This window comes from Lissotriton vulgaris, chromosome 4_1 (assembly GCF_964263255.1).
Source record: "Lissotriton vulgaris chromosome 4_1, aLisVul1.2, whole genome shotgun sequence".
Taxonomy (NCBI): Eukaryota; Metazoa; Chordata; class Amphibia; order Caudata; family Salamandridae; genus Lissotriton; species Lissotriton vulgaris.
In genome coordinates, this window is record NC_141691.1 from 2,042,939,820 (window position 1) to 2,042,947,386 (window position 7,567).

The window sequence follows — 7,567 nt, forward strand, 5'->3', positions numbered from 1 at the left end:
AGCACCAAGATGGCTTTACTGAATATAGGAGTGTTTAGTACCAAACTGCTCCTGTCAATAAATCCACATTGATGCCAGTGTGGGATGTATCAGATCATGTACCCAGAGGGCACCTCAGTGGTCATCCCTGAAACCGTATCAAACCTGGTGTGGTCTCTGACCGGCTGCAGGCAGCCACCCAACGCCAGACTTGTTTCTGGACTCCTGGGTAGAGAGTCCCTGCTCTCTGGGCCCAGAAACAATGCACATCCTGGGCAAAAGTGTCATGCCTCCTCCAGCAGGATGGGCGAGTGCTCGGAGGGGGAAGCTTCAAAGGCCTTTCACCCTTGTAATGTGACCCCCAGCCTCTGTTTCTAGCATCAGATGGAACCCCCTGGTTTACACCCCCACTTTGGGCGAGACAATTCAAAAAGGCAGGAGGTGTGGCCAGCTCTGCCAAACCCACCCCTAAGGTGGGGCGACGAGAGGTGAAGCACACATTTCAGTCTCCACCAACTTGAAGATAGTGGCACCCCTCCAATCAGGGCTAGGTCTATGCCCCCTGCCTTAGGAGGGTAGCATATAAGAGGGTGTTACTACCCCAGGTAAGGTTCCCATTGGCCCTACCTGCTACTCTCCTTAAACGCCTCCTAAATTTTGTATTTAGGGAGATTCCCCAGACCTGACCCTATGATCTGCAACGACCTAAGAAGCAAGAAGACGACCCTGTAGAGAAGCCTGACGATGACCACTTCCTTGGCCCCAGCCCTACCGGCCTGTCTTCAGCTTCTCTGAATCTGCAACCCACCTTGAATCCAGCGACCTCTGAAACCCTTGGAAGACTGCTGCCTTCGACAAAGACTCCAATCTCCCGCAGACTGTGGACCTGTCCAAGAAGAACCAAACTCCAAGAACGGCCACAGGAAGGAGCAACAATGCTCGACACGACTCCCTGTTGCAAAAGAACTAAAAGAACCTCTGCAGTTGAGGACCGACACTGGTGTCAACGTGACTCACTGCTACCAGAGATCTCTCACAGACCTCAGTGGTAGAGGACCAGCACTTGTGTTGACGCGGGTCTACCCTGCCCAAAGAACGCCCTGGAACTGGACGACCTTGAGGGATCCTCTCAGCCCCACAACCCGAGTTGCCAACAGCTCCAGGCCCGAGAGCCTTTATCCTCCTTCTAGTGCCCGGTCAGTTGCCTCCTGCACCGCCAGCCCTGTTGTAATTTGGCAGCGATGGGGTTAGCATTAGCAGAAGCCATCCTGTATTTAGAGACTATCTTGTCCGTTTTGTGGAATCCATTTTGTATTTCTGTCAGCCATTTTGTTTGCCATGTGCTCGCCATGTGCTCTGTCCTACCTTCCTGTTAACTGCTCTTGAAATCTGCCTAGAGACTAGATATATTTATCCTTTTCTGCTTCGCACATGCTCAGTTGAGCTTGCAGCTGAACTTGCAGCTGTCCCCAGACTGTAACTGTCAGGATGTGTTCACCAGAATTAGCAACTGTTAGCTCCTCCCACTTGTTGACTGTGCATTTTCTGTATGACCTTATATGTACTAAAACCAGCATTTTGTACTTGTATTGCCTTCATTTGAGCCCCTGTGTGGGTATAAAAGGACCAAGCTCCTTCCATTCAGTCTGCTACTTTATACATTACCGAAGGGTGTTGTGTGAATGTAGTTCCACCTCATGAGGTTTAATAAACTCTATATTTTATATTCCAGCTTCTGTGCCAACTTCTTTTTATTGGTCTGAGGACTCTGTGCAGAGAAGGGAGAACCCCTAGCACTGGTAGGCCTTGCTGAGGCCCACTACTACAAATTGGCACTCCAACGCAGGGCTCATCGGCGACTCGGATGCCCGAAGGACTGGTCGAAAGGAAGGATTGAAATCTCGCTTTGAACGCGATCGCTGCCTGAGGAGACCCGAGTCTTGGCAACCACTGTGTTTTTCCTTTCTTTTTGATCTGACCATCCAGGTGGCGCCGTCCTCGACTGAGATCTCTTCTGTTGATTCGCCGTGCAGTGACCATTTGGTCGATTTGAGAACTTGGCAGTTGGAACCTGGACACCATTTGATTGGGCGGCTTATGATTTGTATGACTGGCCAGTATTCGTATTTGTATGTATGTGATATATATGAATTGCAATTGAATTTGTTTGAACGGCACAACGAACGAAGAGTACCTTAAGTGCTTCTTTGATAATAATATTGCATATTTTGCACTATTTTTGGCATGACTGTTTCTAGCACACTTCGTAGGATGTGTTGCTTTTGTAGAGGTACCAGTTTGAGACTCGATGAAGCATAACCGCCCCCACCCCCCCCCGGAGGGGACGCCTTATAGGGACATGTATATTAAGTATGGTATTTCTTCTATAATGTACAGCACGTTATGGAATAAATACACTCGTAAGGATCCTGAGTTGCATTGGCCTATGCATGGGTCATTTCATTTGCGATAGATTCAGTATGTGGAACAATGTATGTTTAAGCGAAAGACTAGGCAAGATATGTTTGACTGTGTGCGAATGTGGGAGAAAGAAGTGTGTGAACGAATGAAGCGTGAGCAAGCCTTGATTGCAAAAGAACAGCGAAAGAACATTTATGCGAAAGTATTTAGTTAAAAAACAGGAAATAAAAAAATGAAAAGATAGAGAGGATAGGGAGCGCCGTTTACAGGTAACTGGCCAATATGCTGTTAGGCAACCCCTTTATCCTATCCTTAATAACCCGCAAGATGATTTCTTGTTCTTAGATCGTTTTCTACCTCTGTATATTTTTTCTTCTGCTCCTTATGAGTCAGATGAGGATTCTCCTACAGAGCAGGAGAAAGCGCGAGAAACTCGTTCTATGCTGCCCGCCCAGCATTTGTCTGTGCTTAGATCTGCTGCCCGAAAAGCCCTTCTCAGTACAGCCCCTGCTTCTGAGCTTTTAGAGGAGATGAAAAATTGGCAGGAAATAGAGCAAATATATTTTACCGAAGTATTTGCCGCAGAGGTCGTTGAGCGGTTTAGGAAACATTCTGCTGAATTGGAGCCCAATGATGTAGCACAGGAATGTAAACAAATGTGTGATTGTCTTTTTGTCTTTTCTCAGGTGGCTGATACAATCAGGCATTTGGTTAAATTACGTGTTGAGGCAGTCTGTTTGCAAGAGGAGAAAAAGGCAGCAGACGCAGCTGCACAAACATCTCAGACCGGCGTGGCACAAGCTTCTATCTTCGGAACAGATAAGACTATGATAGTTCATGCGAAACCTATGCGGGAAGCCGCACCTTTGTATGTTCCTCCTAAAGGAGTGGGTACGAGTGATGATAAGACTTCTATTGATGCAAAGGGTTACTTAATTAATAATTGGGTTAACACTCCTTGGAATAGAGCGATTGTTATGGCCCTTAAAAATGCATTGCCTGATCCGCGCAAAAATCCAGCAGCTTTTTATGAGGAAGTTAAGGGTGCTATTAGCTCTTGTACCATGCCTTTGCCTGATATTGATTTGTTTTTCAAAATGATATTGCCCCCTGACATGTGGAGAACTGTGCGTAAAGTTGATGATCGTGCAACTTTTGGGGCATTATGGAAAGAGTTAGAACAAATGGATGTAGAGCGGGAGCCTGCACAGAAACCGTGTAAATTGATTTTAGATCTCCCTACAGCTATATTAGTTATGTTAAAGACGATTATTCCCTCTAAAAAGATAGATTGGACTGTATTAGCGTTGTGTAAGCAAAAGGGAGATAAATCGGTATCAGATTTCTTTACACGCTTTGAGGAGGCATTCCACGATTTTAGTGGCCAGTCATTGACAGATGACACAGGTAGGCATCTGTTTGTCAATAAATATGTCGCAAACCTTTTGCGAGGAATAGCTAGTTGCCTAAAGGCCAGTGAGAGTTCATGGACTACCTCTTCTCCGGTTTCTCTTTTGACTATGGCTCAGTATTATGAACGCCAGGAATTAGAAGTGAAGGGTAAAGAGGATAAAAAGACTATTGAGTTGAAACCAAAGGTTATGTTGTCTCAGGCTTATGGTCCGCCTTCTAGAGGTAATGATAGCGGTGGACGTGGATCTTATGGTTTGTCCTTTCCTTCCTATACTTGTTCGAATTTGTCTGTTGACCAGTGTGCGTACAGCAAGAAATTTGGACATTGAATTTCTGATTGTCCAGTGCTGCGTGCTCAGCAGTGTCCACGTGGTCAGGGGCAAATGAGAAGTAGTTCAGAATATTCAGGGCCTAGAGGAAGCACGAATGATCGCGCTAGGTTTTATGCTAATCCACGTGGGCAGGATGGGTTTAACACTTTTGATAGAAGGAACCAATATCAAATGTCCGACTATTTGCCGTCTGATTTTCAAGATTCTGGTTATGCATAGGATTGCCTAGGATGGGGTAAGGAATCAGTTGAAGTTCCAGTAGATCAGAGGGGTCCCTATGTTACAGCACATGTTTTGGGTTCTACTGATCAGTTTCTGGTTGATACAGGAGCTACTCGTAGCACCTTATCTAAACAATTGGTTCCAAGGACTCACCTGTCTGGCTCAACCATTACATCGATAGGGTTCGATGGAACGCCTTCCCTTAGCCCATTGTCACAACCACTCGCTTGATAAGTTTACTGTTCCATGTCCATTTTTGCTCTCTCCGAACACACCAGACAATATTGTGGGTCTTGATATGCTCAAGTATTTCAGGGATATGATACGATGTTCTCCTGAAGCAGTGCGTGTTATTTTGAATGACAACTACCCTGTGATTGAGAGATCCTGTCTTGTTAAAGAGGATACTGCATTAGCTTCACTCCCTTGTGCTTTGTGGGCTACTTCAGACACTGATGTAGGACAAATGGTTATTCCACCAGTGCATATTAGTGTCAAGAAGGGCGCTTCATTGCCACGATTGCCTCAATATAACATTTCTCAGGAAGGTGAAGAAGAACTAATTCGTATTGTCCATGATTTGATTAAAGTGGGGGTTGTGTAAGAAGTTCCTTACAATGTTTGCAATAGTCCTATTCTTCCTATTTTGAAAAAAGATACTGACACTAGGATTTACAGATTCATCGTTGATTTGAGGGAAGTCAACAAGATTGTTGTACCGCAGTACCCTGTGGTTTCCTACATAACAAAACTACTTACTTTGGTTCCCCCAACAGCGACTACATTTTCTGTGATCGATTTTAAGAATGCTTTCTTCTCGATTCCTATTCATCCTGATAGCCGATATTTGTTCAGTTTCACTTTGAATGATTGATCATACAGATTTTGTAGAGTTCCTCAAGGGTACACTGAGAGTCCGAGTATTTATAGTCAAGCCTTAAAACGACAACTTGATTCCTTTATTTTGCCTGAAGGAGTGGCTCTCATACAATATGTCGATGACATCTTGTTGGCAGCCGATACGCCTGAACTATGTGAAGAATGTACTTTGTCTCTACTTTCTTCTTTTGCTACACACCATCATAAAGTGTCACGAAAGAAATTGAAATATTGTAGACCGAAGGTAACCTACTTAGGCCACCTTCTGTCTAAGGAGCGCCTTGCAATTACACCAGATCGCATACAAGCAATTTTAGACAAACAGTGCCTTCCAGCCAGAAAGATGTCCGTGCATTCATTGGTTTGACTTCGTTTTGTAGGCAATGGATATTGCGTTTTTTACACATTGTTAAACCCCTGCTAGCGCTTTTGACTAAAGACACTGGACCTTTTGTAATTTCTGTGACAAGAGCTAAAGCAGATTTATGCATTAGTAGTGTTGGGAGAATTCCAGTGGGACGGAGGGAATGTATTTTGACACTGACTATTGAAGGAGCTAATAATAGTTTTCACATCTTCGCACAATACCTATTTTGTTAGTGGAAATAAGGGATACTATCAACTAAATGTTGGGTGGTCAGGGATCTGCTATGTGTCTTTTCTGTTGCCCCCTGTGTTTTTGGCACCTGCGTCATATCACTTCGACTTCAAATTGTATAACGACATTTCGAAGAACAGATACAAGCGAACAATAAGTACTGATGAGGTTGAACAGCCTGATACCACTTTGCAATAATATGTCGATTTTAATTTGGGTTTGTTCTTCGTGGGTGCTGCATTAAACAGTAGGAAAATAAGGAGACTCAATTGTGTTGTGGAAGCTGTTACCAATCAGACAGCAATGGCACTTGGGAACATTACAGAGGAACTGCAAATTGCAAGGATTGTAGCACTCCAAAACAGAATAGTGCTTGATGTGATTTTGGCTGATCGAGGTGGTGCATCATCGGTAGGAGTTGCTGCGTATTTATACCAGATCACTCACCTTCAGTATACAACGCAATATCAAAACTGCATAAGATTGCTGAAGAGATTCACCCAGAGACTGGTACATGAACTTTTTCGACCTGGTTCTGGACACTATTTGATACTTGGGGCTGGAAACTACTGACTATTTTATGTATACTGTTGGAGATATTATTTACATGCTGTACTTGTATACAATGTGGTCCTATGCTTTGCTCCATGTGCATCACTGCTTGTACACCTGCCAAGCGAAATATTGCAGAAATAAAAGAACAACAAATGCTAAATAAAGACATCATTGAGATTATGAGCATCAATGTACAGGATGCATATCTAGATTACCCCAGATGAACGACTGTCTTCAGCTAATGCTAAAAGGGTCATCTGTTGTAATTTGGCAGCGATGGGGTTAGCATTAGCAGAAGCCATCCTGTATTTAGAGACTATCTTGTCCGTTTTGTGGAATCCATTTTGTATTTCTGTCAGCCATTTTGTTTGCCATGTGCTACCATGTGCTCTGTCCTACCTTCCTGTTAACTGCTCTTGAATTCTGCCTAGAGACGAGATATGTTTAACCTTTTCTGCTTCACAGATGCTCAGTTGAGCTTGCAGCTGTCCTTGCAGCTGTCCCCAGACTGTAACTGTCAGGATGTGTTCACCAGAATTAGCAACTGTTAGCTCCTCCCACTTGTTGACTGTGCATTTTCTGTATGACCTTATATGTACCTAAAACCATCATTTTGTACTCGTACCACCTTTATTTGAGCCCCTGTGTGGGTATAAAAGGACCAAACTCCTTCCATTCAGTGTGCTACTTCATACATTACCGAAGGGTGCTGTGTGAATGTAGTTCCACCTCATGAGGTTTAATAAACTTTGTATTTTCTGTTCTAGCTTCTGTGCCAACTTCTTTCTATTGGTCTGAGGACTCTTTGCAGGGAAGGGAGAACCCCTAGCACTGGTTGGCCTTGCTGAGGCCCACTACTACAGCCCAACCACTATCTCTCCAAGGCGATCCGACAAAGGCAGAACTCTATCCGATCTACAACCATTGACTGCCAGCGACAGTAACTGTGTTGGCCACTGGCTGAAACACATCCCGCTCATTGCCTCCGCCGACCACAAAGGTAAAGATCATTATCGGTATCGACCACCTCGGCGAAGATGCTGAAATCCACACCATATGGGTGCTCCGGTCAACCACGACCGACCCTGCACTCTTTGTGCGTATGACCGCCCGAGGACTGGAATTGTAAGTTGCATACTCACTTGATAAATCCCTCACTTGATTCCCT